This window comes from Sciurus vulgaris, assembly GCF_902686455.1.
Source record: "Sciurus vulgaris genome assembly, chromosome: 11".
Lineage (NCBI taxonomy): Eukaryota > Metazoa > Chordata > Mammalia > Rodentia > Sciuridae > Sciurus > Sciurus vulgaris.
This window is the reverse complement of record NC_136472.1, coordinates 95400548-95416310: the sequence shown is the minus strand read 5'-3', so window position 1 is coordinate 95416310 and position 15763 is coordinate 95400548. Positions and strand designations below refer to the sequence as shown.

Below are 15763 nucleotides of genomic sequence, written 5' to 3'. Positions count from 1 at the left end.
TCTTTAGTAGTTTTCCCTTCTCCTTCTGTTCGTTTTTCTTTCCTTTCTCCTGACACACATTTTTATTGCTGATGCTACACAGGAACTTATAACATTGAGTTGATGGACTCTATTTTAATCCAATTATCAGAATACATGACAGGCTATAAAACCTTATTTTTAATAACAGGATAATCATACTTGATTTAAGCCATTTTAGTCCAAAATAATTTTTTGAGAATTTTTTAAAATTAATTTTTGAAACTAATTTTAATCTATTTAATTTTCATCTAAATTATTCTTCTTATGTTAACTTTGATATCTGTAAAGAAAAATATGACATTTTAACAAGTTGTTAATTTGTGGAATTGGAATTGACATTGTCAGGTCAAGGACCAGACCCCAACCTATGCAGTGATATAATAAGAAAACTTACTGAGAACTCACTATGTGTTGTATTATACTAAAAGAAATTGATTTCTATGCAATAGTTCTTAATGTTTACATTATTTAGGCATGATATTATTTAGTGTATTATGTATTGAGAGAAGTTAATTAAATGAAGGACCAATTTAACTGAAAAATATTTTGGTGTTTATATTATACAAGGTAGTTTGTAAAAATAACCAAACACATTTGAACTCCTGATAGAACAACTAATTTTTGCATTATTTCTGGGAGAATAAATAATGTGAGCAAAAGTTCAGGGATGAGAAATATAATGATAGTGACAATTATGTGGCTCCATCTAAAACCTGTGAACTGTTACACTGTGAAATTTCTTAACAGAACACTGCAAAGTCCAAAATACATCCTTTCACCTGAAGAATCATTAAAGCTTTTACAGAAAAGAAAGGATAGGACAGCACTTGAATCTTTGAAAGATTACTTCATTAGAACAATTGACATAGATAAGAATAGAATGAGAGAAATCAGACTGGAAAAGAGATCTTTCTGGTTAAGGTGAAAGATAACCCATACCAGAGATGGTGAGTGTATTTGGAGGGCTAGTTTGAATGTGAGAAGGAAGGCTCATTCATCAGGGATCCTGTGTGTGTGGCTTTGTTTTTGTTTCTGCCTTTGTTTTAACTGAAGTCCTTTCTGGTCCACCTACCCTCCAAGTAAAATTGCCTTGTCTTTGTTGCATCTGTACAGGATCTTTTGCTTAGGTTGGAAGAGGAAAGGAAGACAATTTTATTTATACAAACATCATCTCTCACTTATAACAATTATGTATTTTATTTCTTAGAATATCATGCTAAGTGAAATAAGTCAATCCCAAAAAACCAAAGCCAAATGTTTTCCCTGAGAAGTGGATGATGATATAGAATAGGGGTGGGGGGATGGGGGGTGAGAGAAGAATGGAGAAACTTTAGATTACATAGAGGGAAATTAGGGGGTTTACGAAAATTGGTGGAATGAGACAGACTTTATTATCTTATGTAAATGTATGATTACACAAATGGTATGAATCTACAATGTGCGCAACCATAGAAATGAAAAGATGTACCCCATTTGTGTATAATGAATCAAAATGCAATCTGTAAAAATAAAAAAATAATAAAAAAAGAAAATGTGGTATGTATACAAAACAGAGCATTAGCCATTAAAAAAAGAATGAAGTCCTATCATTTCCAGCAAAACAGATGTAACCAAAGAACATATATAAGTGAAATTAGCCAGATACAGAAAAGCAAATGCCACACAGTCACATATTCTTTCTCATCTATGGAAGTTAAGAATAAAAATCTGAAAATATAATAGTGATTAATATGGACAAATAAATTTTCAATGTGTCAATGCAGTTTAAATGACTTGGCTACAATTTGTTTCTTAGTTATCTGTTAATATATAAAAGGGCTTGAAAAAACAACTTGATAGACTTACACTAAGGAATGAGCAAGAGCATTAGTCTAAAGAATAAACATATAGAAAGCTGTTCTAAATGTTAAGCATAAATTAAAACAAAAGTATATTTCCCCATTTATTCTGTTGGCATAGAACAAGAGGTTTGTTAATACACTACGCTGGCCACAGTGTAAAGAGACAAATATTCCAATACACTGCTGGTGGAAGTGTTAATTGGAATCATCTCTGTGGAGGACAATTTGGCAGTAAAACCAAAATTTTAAATGTACATTCTCACTGACCCAGCAATTCTACTTCTAGATCTAATCACAAACAAAATTCCATGCATCAGAATTTTCATTTCATATTTGTTTTTATATATGAGAAAAAAATTGATGAATAATTTTAAGTGAGGAACTATTTGTATAAATCATGTTATACCTCATACTGGTCTGCTGCGGTTAGAAAAAGGAATATATGTTTTTGATTGCTGTGTACCTCTTCTAATGTATTAGGGGAAAAAAGACACATTGTTATCTAGAGGATACATGTTATAAAAACGTACTGATGATGGTACTGCTGAGGGCTAGAACTGGAAGATTGCTTTGGAATGGAAATTCAGCTTTCATTATATCCTTTGGGGGGGCAGCAATGTTAAAGCAAGTTTTATTTATTTTTATAATATTTTTAAGGTATAAAACATGTTGTTTGTTGTGTGTGTACCTAGTAAAGTGATTACTATAATTAAGCAAATTAAAATATACATCATCTCATGCAGTTACCTTTCTTAGTCTACTCTCTGAGCAAATTTTCAGTACATAGTACAATAATATTAACTACAGCCTTTATTTTGTACATTAGATATCTAGACTTATTCATCTTTTAAAACTGCAACTTCTTTGTGCCCTTTGATTTCTATTTTCTCATTCCATTTCCTTACCCCACTCCATTCCTTGTAACCACTACTCTACTCTTTGCACTCAAATTTTTAAAAAACAATTCCACTGATAAGTAAGATAATGTAGTATTTTTTTCTATGTCTAGTCTATTTATTTCACTAAGCATAACATTATCCACTTTTATGCATGTTGTTACAAATGACATTCTCCATCTACTTTGTAAAGGTGAATAATATATAAGAAAGTCATATACTTGATAGTGAAATAATTAATAAGTTGATTTAAAAATAGACAAAAGAACCAGACATGGTGGTGAAAGCCTGTAAACCCAGTAGCAGGAGGATTGCAAGTTCAAAGAAGCCTCACCAACTTAAGAAGGCCTTAAGCAACTTAGTGATACTCTGCCTCAAAAAAAAAAAAAAAAAAAAAAAAAAAAACTGGGAATGTGGCTCAGTGGTTAAGAGTCCCTGGTTTCAATTTCCTTGTACCCAACAAACAAAAAAAGACCTGAACAAACATTTCTTCAAAGAAGACATAAAAACTGTCAACAGGTATAGGAAAAGATGTTCTACATCACCACTCATCAAGAAATTATAAATCAAAACCACAGTGAAATATCACCTCACACATATCAGAATGACTGTTATAAAAAGACAAGAGAGGACCCAGGACATAGTTTAGAAGTTGGTTTTGCCTCACATGAGCATGACCCTAAGCTGGATCTCCAATAACAGACACACACACACACACACACACACACACACACACACACACACACAAACACACACACACAAAATCAACAAGAGACAACAGGTATTGATAAGGGTGTGAAGAAAAGGGACTTGCTACACTTTTGGAGGAAATATAAGTTAGTGTAATCATTATGAACAATATAAAGATTCCTTCAAAAATAAAAGGCAAACCTACCATGTACTGCAACCAGCAGCAACTGCAATCAGTTCAGAATATCTGTACATGTTCACTGTGGCATTATTTACAACAGCCAAGATATGAAAACAACTGAAGCATCTTAAAACAGATGAGTGGATAAAGAAATTGTGGCATATACACATAATAATATATTATTCATTATGTTTTATGCAACTCATTGTCAATTCATAAAATTGGGATTTAAAAAAGGGATGAGGATAACAGTGTTCATATAATCAAGATTTTGATTTATGATTATAAGCGTGTGCCATCCCACCCAGTTGCCAAAATATGAAAGTTATTCTTATACAACATCCAGACCTTTGTAAATGAAGGGTTAGAAGACAAAGTTATAAGGATTATTATTATTTTTGTTTTTTTTTTTTTTTTTTGAAAATGATTCTGTAATAAAATGATTTTAGTATTACTTTCACTTAGGGGAAAAGATGAATATGTATCTCTTTTACTTTAGGCTTAATTTTTTCCTCTGAAGAAAACTTGAATTCTCCTAATGTTTAAAATGGAAGGGAAAAAAAAATGATAGAGCAATTCCTCCAGATTTAAGTTGTTTGAAATAGATAACCTAATCATTACATAATGGTAGCATGAATCAGAGATTAACATTTAAAACAGTTACTTGGAAAAATGCATCAAGATAGTTTTCTTAACTTTTTAAATTTAAACATATATTATTTTGTTTAGAAGACATCTGATAAAATATCTAGAAAAAAATAATAAGAATGAGAGATGAGGTGCTTATCCAAGCAACTGTATGCTAATTTTGAATAGTTGCATTTCAACACTCACTTTGGAACAAGAACCCATATAAATAAATATATATAAAATAAGTAAATTCATAATATTCACATATGTGGTTTAATAAATATATTACATATAAATTTATACATGAATAAATCATATACATATTCTGAATGCTTTTGTTCTATTATAATTTTTAAAATATGTCTTAATATATATCATATATATCTTAAAATTATCATAAGACAAATACATCCAGAATGTAAAACTTTGTTTTAAGTGAAGTATCATCAGGCATGCTGGCTCATGCCTGAAATCCTAGTGATTTAGGAGACTGAGCCTGGAGTATCACAAGTTTGAGGGCAGTCTTGGAAATTTAGTGAGCCCCTCAGCAATTCAGCAAGACCCTGTTTCAAAACGACTGGTGATATTGCTTATTGATAAAGTGCTCCTGACACTTTGAGTTTGATCCCTAGTACTTAAAAAGAAAAGAAATTTAAATGAAGTATGAACTCCAGCATTTTCAATAGCTCAAGAAGTAATTTTTTTAATAACTTCTTCATTGAACAATATAAAATTGCTTTCTTTCAAGCTCTCCCGTGTTTCTGGCATCCTTGACTTTTCTTTTTTCCTTCTTTATCCAATATCCCCACACCCTATAAAATCTCATCACACTTTTTTGAAACAAACTGCTTTTATGTGAGATTTACTTCTACATCTTTATAGTTTGTCACAGTGAAATAGTAAATTTTTGAGGAAGAGATTGGTTATACTGATATAAAGGATATGCAGTGGCATGTGATGTAACAAATAAGCAATTAAAAGCATTTACTTGTAACTCTTATTACCAATGTAGCCAAGCCAAAATCAAATCAAAATAAGACTATCACAGCAAAACATTTAAATATTACCTATAGAAAATCATCTCTAAAATGTTTACAAACTGAAATTAAATCTTTGCAATAATGTACAATCATATTCATTATTTAAAGATCTCAGCTTCAATTTGTTTTAGCAAATTAGGATTGTATACCACAAGCCACTTTAATAAGGTTACTTTTTGTAAAATTTAGAAAAACAAGTAATTAAAATGAAAGAAGACAATAATTTTGAATTAATAAATGTAGTCTATGCTATTTTGCTGTTACTCAGGATTCAAACCTACCTTCTCTTACTTCCAAAAAAGAATCTATGCTTTAAATCATTTTGTAAGACTTCCTTTTTTCAGGGCAAAAACAAACATAATTGAAATAACACAAAAAAGATAATCACTTTCAATGTGTACAAAGTAAATTTAATACCATGCAAATGAAACATGCCACTATGAGCAAATGAATAAAAATATATTAGAAAATAAGTTATTTTCTTTATATTTGGAAAATTAGAGTGACAACACCCATGTATGTCTACGCAAAATTCAAATAGTTTTTCTGCCTTAAAATTCCTACATACAAAAGAGACTGTAAGCATCTATAACTCGAGAAATAAAGGGAGATTGTTGACTTCTAGTCCTGCCCAGTTTTATATCTCATTTCTTCCTTGCCAAAAATTATGAAGAAATGGTGAATATTATTATTCTACAAGGAAGGAATTTTGGCAAGGTTATCATGTCCCCTCAGGGAAGAAAGACATGAAGAAGCAGCTGAGTCAGTTTTAAACCTGAGTTTCCCAAGTCCAAACTCTTTGCTTGACCTGCCATTTTGCCATGAATGTGATCTCTTTTCTTGTTCCCCACCCCCGCCCTCCCCCTGGTGCTCATCCTACATTTAACTGTCAACACCTAGAGCTCTGATTTTTTTCAATTCTCTTCATCAAAACCTCATCATTCACACAATTGTGGAATTAAAATCCTTAAATTAAATTAAATCTTTTTAAATTCATTGAAACTGGAGTTGAACCTTAAGTACCATCTAATCTAAAAACAAAAGTATCTTATCCTCTTGCTTCTAAAAAAAATCCAGATTCTTCAACTACTCCTCAAAATTGCCCAACTGCCTTCATGTTTTGTATTTTTAACTTTTGTTTGATTATTAGTTAGATTTCTTACTTCCTCCTACATATCTTCTTCCTTTCTGCCCTCTACCCACTGACTGAAAACGAATATTAGCCAAACAAAAATTGAAATATCCTGCAAGTTTTTTTAGTGCTTCTTACTATTAGGAGTCACTTTAATTCATTCCTAGAATTACCATAACTGTTTCTCCAAGATCCTCAGAATGGATGATCAATGTCTCTACAGTTTTATTTCCTGATATTTTCTTAAGTTTGATATTAAACTGTGTAATTACAGAACAAATAACTTCCTACAGGTCCATTTTCAGGGATCAAACATCTCCTTTCTTTTGAATCTCCAAAAGCACATGATATTATAGACACTAGGTTTGTAAGAAATACCTATCCAAGTAAATTGAATAAAAGATCAAATACACAGAATCATATTTAAATGTTCACATTCCCAAGGTATCAGTGTTCTTCAAGTAAAATAACATTGCACTTTATGCAAAGAATTGAACTAAAGAATTGGACTAAAAATTTATTTTCCCCAGTATATTTTTTTTGATTTTTCTAAAACTGTCATTTTTATCATTAAAAAGTTGATTTTTTTTTCTTATTTTTATCACAACTGAATGACACATTACTCCCATTTACATGCAAGGAAATGTTAATTGACTTGTCTGAAATTTCACAGCTAATAAATAAGTTGCAGAGGCAACAACACCAAATCCTAAAATTCAAACACAGTATCGTCTAATCCATATTACTCCCTATGCTAGATCTATTATTATAATTATTTATATAATATTTTAAATGAGCTCTCTTATTATTGTTAAAATTGCTATATAAAGGAGGCTATGTAAAAAAAAGTTTCATTAACTTCACAGTTAGTTCACCCATATAAAATGTTTGACCAGTACCATAATAACCTACACTTAATACTAAAACAAAACAAACTTATTTATAACAACACGCAGGAATTGTTTTTCATTGAATCTCAGACACATTCATTTTGCCACAGACTCAGCTGTATCATCAGACTTGATGACTCTAAGACACTAAAGTTAGTACCATAATGAGCTTTGGAAAAACACAACTTTCATTTAAAGTGGTTAGGTGAATCTTAGAATCAAATTTACTTCAAAATAACTTAGGCTCCAGGAGGTAAATGCAGCAATTAAAGAACCACTGTTAAAATGAAATATTCCAAGTTGTGTAAATTCAAGAAGAGAAAAATAACAGCAGTTTCTAAAAAGAGAAATTTTGAAAATTTGTACCTTGTCTCATGTACCTTTATCATTGAACATTTCACATTGAATTACATTTACCTGTCTGGTCATTTATTTTAGCAGGTCATGAAACATTTTCCTTTATATTTTTGCTTAGGACTACAACTCTCTACAGTAGGCCATTTGAGTGAGTTAAAAATATTTTCCTTAATTATAAAAGGAAGTAATTTTCACTACTTTTACTCACTGAGTTTCATACTAACAAGACCACATTGAACAACAAGGAATAATAAATAGCCATCTGTGCTTAACACAATTAATATGGTAAACTTTCATAAAGTCACTTGATTATTTAACTTAAATCCCAAGTAACTACTCTTTTTCATTATGATTACTGTTTTCTGAAAATACTAAAGAATCTAAAGTAACTTTTAGGAATCTAGTAAATATCCAAAGAAAGAAATTCAGATTATATTAAGGACCATTTATTTGTTTGACTTGTTTTATATTTTCTACTAGAGTTAATATTTCTTTGCAAATTTTACTACATGCCTAGAGTAGAAGTGACCTTAAGATAAGACATTAATCTCCAGTCATAATCTTTTACCTCACCTGTTCTACATTTGTCCTTATAACCTTTAGAAATTCAGTATTTAAAGGAAAGGGGAAACCGTAAAATTGGAATTCATATATACACATAAACACACTCAAACTGATCACAATTTAAATGTTAAAGCTTCAAGAGAAGTCATCTGTAAAAATAATGTTACACCAGAAAACCCAACAATAGTTAAGCTGCTTTCCACTGATTTGTGCTATGGTGATTTTATTTTTTATTATGTTCCATTCTATTGAAGAATTTTTAACATACATATTCATTCTAAATTTATTTACATTATGTTATTAGATGAACTTTGGTTCATCTACACACTCAATTTGCTTTCTTAACTTCCTTTGGTACTGTAACAGTAAAATTTATATATAAGTTCATATTTGAATTTTACAACTAAGAAGAGAAGTGTGGAATTCCAGAGAATTTGTTTTGTTATCAAATGATTTATAATCATTACCCTAAGGAAGCCCATGATTTAAAATTTACTCAAAACTTGCCAACCCATTCTTATATTTCCTCACCCTCATTTCTCATTGAGATATTTCATTAAGTTTCCCACTGAGCATTTATTATTGAAAATAAATAAATAAATAAGGCCTCTAACTGGGAAGAAAAAGTATCAAAAAAAAAAAAAAAAAAAAAAAGGAATGGGTGTTTCTTTCCATATATCAGTGGGAAAAAAATTACTTCTGTTCTGTTTCCTAATTGAATGTGATACTCTTCTGGTTTCCCAAGTTCTCAACCGAAACTTGCAAGTTTCTTTTCTAAGATTTAACTGTTGAAGGCACATTCAGTTCATTGTGAAAAAGTTCCCAACCAGCAGTTAAGTTCTTCGGTTCTTGGTTAAGAGAATGTGGGCATAGCAGTTTCCTGAGTTCATGTTATTAGATAATAAATTCTCTAATCTTAAAAGACAGTGTTTTATAGGCAATCAATGGCAAGAAAAAAATTACATGTACTGTGTCCTAATATCAATTTGAATTGATACAAAAATAAGTCCAAAATTTCACAGTAAACAAGATTGTTCCCACCTAGAAATGTAAGAGACCTGAGTTCTAATTTCATTTTTTCATTACTTAACAATGTTGAAATCTCACTTCTTTGTATCACGTATTACCAGTCTTCATGATGAGTAGGTGAAAACGGGAGCTTTACAAGGCTCTTTCCAAGACAAAATGCATTGTTTTATCACTATTTCTTATGTAGTTCTCACAATTTGTCCTTAATAATTCATGGGATTTATGCTGGTTTTTAATGAAATGGTTATTTTAACACCAGGAACTCTCTTTTAATTACTTACACAGAGTCATTAGAACAGTGGCATTGAAAGAAACAGAAGATAGCATTACACTGAATTATGAAATTTAAGGTTTCAATTTTTTTTAATGTGTTACTCAAAGTCCCTAACACTGAAAAATCTCCTTCCCATTACCAAAAAAAAAAAAAAAAGTCACAGATTATTTTGTTATTTTGTAGTATGAGAGATGAAATTAGGAAAATTTAGGTCTTTGAGAAAGCAATATGAACCACTGACTTTCAAAATAACTAAGTCAAAACACAAAGTCTAACTTGGATTAAACATGGAACTTTTCATAAGTTTTCAGAAATATTTCAGGGCACTTGTATTTATCTATTCACATATCCAGGGAACTATCTCATATTTAATGATTATGAAATGACAAATAAAACTTCTGTCTAGAACATAAGAATTATTCTAATTCCTTATTGCCACTCAACTGTATCTTCCAAATGATATCAATTTAATCAACACAGATTTTGTCTAATTCTGTAATTTTAGAGACCGAAGAACAATAGTATCTCAACAAATATCACATAAATTGAAGCAAATTTATACATAAAACTCCCATTGGAGTACACTGGTGGATTAAAATAGATGTTCTAACTTCTTCAAATGTCACCTTCAATCTTGGTTTAATTTCAGAAAGCTTTTTAATTAATACATTCAAATAGTAAATTAAATATTTGATAAAATAGAGATGAAACTATATACTTAAAAGTAAATTTATCATGAAATATTCCATTTTGCTATTAGTTATAGATAGAAACTCCAATAAATAGAAAAAAAATTGTGAAAATACATGAAACATGGTGTGGTTGTGGACACAGTATTAAATATTATGCTATTATAATACCCTTCTTTAAAAAATCATCTGCTTTTTGAACTCCTAATAAATGTTTTTGCTAATATGTACATCAAAGTCAAAACAATTTCAAAGGACTTTTCACCACCTATGTGATCTGCAAAGTTTCTCTTCCTAAACCCCATATGACAGAGTTAGTGCTAGAAGGCAATGGAAGATGATATGTTCTTCCTGAGCATTTGACAGCTGTAAGAATGATGTGGAAGAGATTTCTACACTTCTCATTAAATGTTTGCACATGTAATTAGTTTTTTCCAGTTAATGTAAGGAAAAATATTTCATCACTTAGATAAATTTAACACTTTCTTCTTTCTCCTTAACCATAATATAGCTGCTTAGAATTTGAATAATGTGCACAAGGTCACTGTTATTAACCCTTAAGTACATATATATTTCTGTGTTCTGTGTAAACACAGAATTGTAAAACTGAGATTAGTGAATAGTGCATACATATGACTTAGCCCCTTCTTTTCTATCAAGAGCTCAATTTTTTTTGATGTATGCAAACTGAGTTATGGAGTATTTGAAACCCAAATTAGCAGAGAGGAAATCCAAATTCTGTTGAATTTGTTTAGAGAAATGTATTTGTGAGAAAATACATAAAAAGTGGTAATACAAGACAGCAAGTTCTTTAAGGGTAAGTCATTATGAATTCTTGAGGGATATATGAGAAATACAGAACAAAAATAATAATTTTACACCTGTGTTGTCAAATGCACTTAATGAAACATTTCTAAATCACTTAAAAATGACAGTGATTATAAGGAATTTCACCTTAAGAAAAACATGGGAAATAATAGTACAGTCATTTCTAACGAGTCTCAAAAATGATAAATCTCACACTATTTTATATCAGATTAAGAAATGACAGATTCATTGGCCTTTTGATTTCCACAAAACAGAATATATTTTCATGTATTTTTCTGAATCACTTGATGGTTTACTCGGAGAGGTCCATTTCCCTGTACTAACAAAGAAACTTCCACACTTGGCCAAGTATTTAAGTGTTATAAGATGATATGGAAAGAGGCTACATCATGAGAATAATATACAGTACTTTGAAATATGAAATTAAAGACTTGTATTTTAACTCATGAAAGTTTTTATGCAAATGAAAATGTTCTATATTTACTTTATAAAAATATAATTCAGAGGTAAACTAGAAGAGAAATTATAAAAAGTGGACCTAAGATAAGTTCATATAATTTAATAATATAATATTTGATTTGTTAAGAGAAATCTATTTGTAAAAATACATAAAACGTGGTGATACAGGGCAGTAAGTTCTTTAGGCCATTATGAATTCTTAAGAGACTGGTAAAAAAAAATCAGAAAAAAATTTGCATGAAATAACTTTGATGAAATAATCTAATTATAAAAACTTGTCTTTCTAAAAAGTAAATAGATACGTGTGTGTGTGTATGTATAATAAAGCCATTTAAATTTATTTCTTCTATCCACTGTATGGAAACATAGAATTTGCCTTTTTAAATTTTAAATGAAAATCATTTATTATTAAAAAACTGCTCAAGTCTAGGAAATAAAAACTGATTATATTCCATTTACCAGAACCTTCTAACAATATACATTGGAATATTTAAAAAGTCATACAAAGGGCTGGGTTTATAGCTCAGTGGTAGATTGCTTGCCTAGCATGCATGAGGCACTGAGTTTTCTCCTCAGCACCACATAAAAATAAATAAATAAAATAAAGGTATTATGTCCATCTACAACTAAATTTTGTTTTAAAAAATCATATAATAGGCAAACTTAATTAAAAGAGTAGAGAGATAAAACATTGTTCATTATAGTTTTTAATCCTAAAACTTGCGGAATGTTATATACTTCATTACTTTTTAAAATGCAAGAGTCTCTAATGTACTGTTATTGATCACAAATAAAATAAACCTCTGCAGGAATTCTACTGCTTTGAACTTCTGACCAATCTCTTTCCTGCTATAAAGTGCTAAGAAGTTCATGTAACATATTGGCACAGTGCACAGCCTTAACACCAATCTAAAAAATATCACGTCAGAAACATACAACTCTCCTGTTTTATACCTCTGTCTTCGGGAATAAGAAAGAAATTAAAACTTCTACGCTCTTGAAGTCAGAATTTCTAAAGGGTAAACAATATAAGTTTATGAATCTCTTTAAGATAAATAAACTGCCAACCTCTTAGTAGAAATAGTTAAAGATATATTTAAGAAGATAACTCAAAAAGACTATAGGTAATCAAAAATGTGTGTTAAAATGGATTCAGAAAATCACATTATTTTAAATATCTTCATAATATTCTAGAATAGTTTTTGATCCATTGGGGGACTAAAAAACTCTGCTATAAAACTTTGGTTTTGCCAAGCTAACTTATATATAGTCAAGTCATGTTCATACTACTATAGTCATATAGAAAAAAAATTCATTTTATTTTAGTCTTTACAAAAATTACTTTTGTTTTATCTATAAGTAAGATGAGTTCCAAATGACTTGACCAGCATAGCATCCTCTTATTTTCTTTCTACAGAGAGCTTTCTACCCTTTACTGACACTCTCTGGTCCTTAATGCTATGTCTGAACATCAAACCATGCTCACTTCTACCCTGAGGTGGTGAAGGGTTATAAATTGTTAAATGAGAAAGAAATATATGTTAGCCAAACTTGTCACTTTTCTAGTAGAGTTTTACTTGTAAATGCATGAGATTAAAATTCCACAAGCAACTAAGTTGTAATGATACTTCTTGAGTAAACATATTTATGTGTATGTGCATGATTTGAGTTTAGTTCTTCTCTCTAACTTACCAACCTCATAACTATTAGGTTTCAGACCACCTAACAGTTCAAGTATTTATTGGTCACCTTGAGAAATGTTCAGGTATGTCAGTCATCCTTTTGAAAATCCCACAACTCCGTCTTTTCAGATGTATTGCCAAGAGCACGCTAGTGAACAGGAAGCTTACAACTTATACACACATCTGGTATTTAGTTAATCATTGTGGTAATGTCCTTTTTTCTAAACTTTATGGATCCTAATTCTCAATATCATTGTCCATGGAATCAGAAAGTAAAATTCTCAGTTTTACTCTCCATTTTCTTAGGTTTTCAGAAGTTTTATAAAGGAACAATTAAAGGGCTCCACCAACCTCTACCCAGAAACATAGGCACTTACATTGTAATAAAAATCTCATTTACTTTCTCTTTTCTCTTTTCGAGTATGCCTTAATATCGTTTTCTCACACACCAGCTAAACTATTTTTCAAATTCTTGTTTTTATATCACATTTTATTTTTTAGTTAACCTTAGCTCTGAAACTTGTTCTAGCTTTACTTAACCAGACTTAATTGATTTTTGCCTTAATGTGTTTTACTTTTTAATCCTTTGTCTTATTTTCAAATTCTTCCACAGTAATTTTATGTTTTACATTTGATCAGAGCAAACATATGCCTGACAAATTTAAGACTTGATATAATGGTTCACACAGAACTTATAACAATTGAAGCATGTAATATGAAAATATGCAAAGAACCATGTGTGAGTTGTTCAAAATTGTCTACAGGCATTTAAAAAAGTATTATCTTAATATTTACTAAATCTTTCATATTTAGTGTCACTGCATTAATCATGATGAACTCCTATATGTTCACTGTGATATTCATAAGTATTTCTGTAGCTCTGGAGCAATTCAATAGCAACCAATTACATTTCCAATAATTTTTAAATTTGACTATCTGTCCATATTTTTTAAATGCTGGAATTCTGATTAATATTTACTTTTTTCATACTTACTTCCATAGCTAACTTTCAGAATCAAAGTAGAAGTATAGGACCTCTAAATGATTTCTTTTAAATTAACCATCAGATGAAATGCCTGTAGGTAGTAAAGCTTTGCATATACAACAGTTTAAAAGTTTTTGCTTTTGAGTCTGTATTAAAATCACCACGTTGAATTGTAGTTTTCATGCTAGAGAAGTTATACAATTTTTTAAAACATATGATGGATTCTTGTTCTTTATAAAATTAATTAAACCAACTTAAATTTCAGGTTGTCATAGTAATTCACAGCTTTCTGTACATCATATTTATCTAGGTGCAAAAATATTCTTTCCCACTCTTCCTAGTAAAAATAAGGATTTCTGAACATATTTCCATATTTTCAATCCACCACATCCTATACAATATTTAGAAAAAAATCCAAGATATTGTTTTTCTCGGTTTCCCAAACTTCACAGAACTCCACTTATACAGCATCTGTCCTGAATTTTAACAAGTTATTGCACTGCCAGATGCCCAGTATTTGGACTGTATTCTCGAAAACACATTGCTCCAGCATAAGACCTACAGTCAGTACCTGAGAACAACATTCTTTTTTTCTGACCATTTGACTTCTTCTGTAGAAACCTTCTTACCCCATCCTGGCATATATTACATTACAATTAATTTCTGTGAATCATTTGCTCTTATTTTGGGTGACATTAGGAGATATGCAAAAGGGTTATATTTACTCTTGCTTCAACTTTTCAGCATAAAATCCCAGCAGAGAAAAATAGCATGTTTTAAAAAAAGAAAAAGAAGAAAAGAAAAGCTTCATCTAACAGTTTTTACATTCTGGCAACATGGTAAGAAAGGATGGCTTTTCAGAAGTCAATGTGTCAAAAATCCTAAGTGGCTGGGAGATGAAGTGCACAATCACAGAAAGCAGTCACTGGTAAAGGAATGTCAGCTACTTACCAATGAGATGCCAGACTCCCCTGTCCTTCCTCTGTGACTCTCAGTTCCTGTCTCCCATCCTCCTGCCCGTCGGCACAGTTCAGATAGAGCAGTTCCTTGGGTTCTTTTCAGCCTGTGGCAGAAGAGAATTGCGGAGTTTTTAATCATTCAGAGGGAATCCTCCAGCTTGCCCTGCCTCTCCCAGAAGACCGGACCCAGGTAACGCATCCTTTCCGCCCCGAGCTTTAATGGCACTTTGGCTGCTGCCTTCTCGCAGTTACACTCCCCCTCTCTGTAGTTGGTTATATTGGGAAGTAGGTGCGGCGCCTCCTCCGGCTGGTGTGTTTGGGGCTCGAGTGTTTTCCTCCAATGCGTCCGCGCGCCCCGCGCCCCGCGCCTCTGACTGGCTGTGTCCTCCCGGAGCGGTCCCTCGCCCCTCCCCGCTCGCCCGCGCTGTCGCTGTCGCCCGCGCCCAGCGCTTCACTGCCTCTCGCTGAAAAGGTTCATTTAGCATGTCCCCGGGTTTAAAAGACTGTTTGCCTCAAGAAGGGTTTTTAAATGCTGCTGCGCTCCTCTCACTAGTCTACGGGTATTTCCCTTGCCTCCTAAGTACGGAGGGCTTGCCCCCCTTCCCCAGGCTTTTCT

The 15763-nt window shown here is 31.4% G+C and overlaps 1 protein-coding gene across 1 annotated transcript in view; it reads right to left on the bottom strand.

The window, feature by feature from the left end:
• CNTN5 (contactin 5) overlaps window positions 1-15508 on the bottom strand; it is a 1212510-nt gene extending 1197002 nt beyond the window's left edge. Inside the window, exons 1-2 of the mRNA XM_079101923.1 lie at window positions 15334-15508; window positions 15140-15251 (exon numbers count right to left, since the gene is read on the bottom strand). The gene's annotated coding sequence lies outside the window, so the exon portion shown is untranslated. The remainder of the gene's footprint in view (window positions 1-15139; window positions 15252-15333) is intronic.
• Between the last annotated feature and the right edge of the window lie 255 nt (window positions 15509-15763).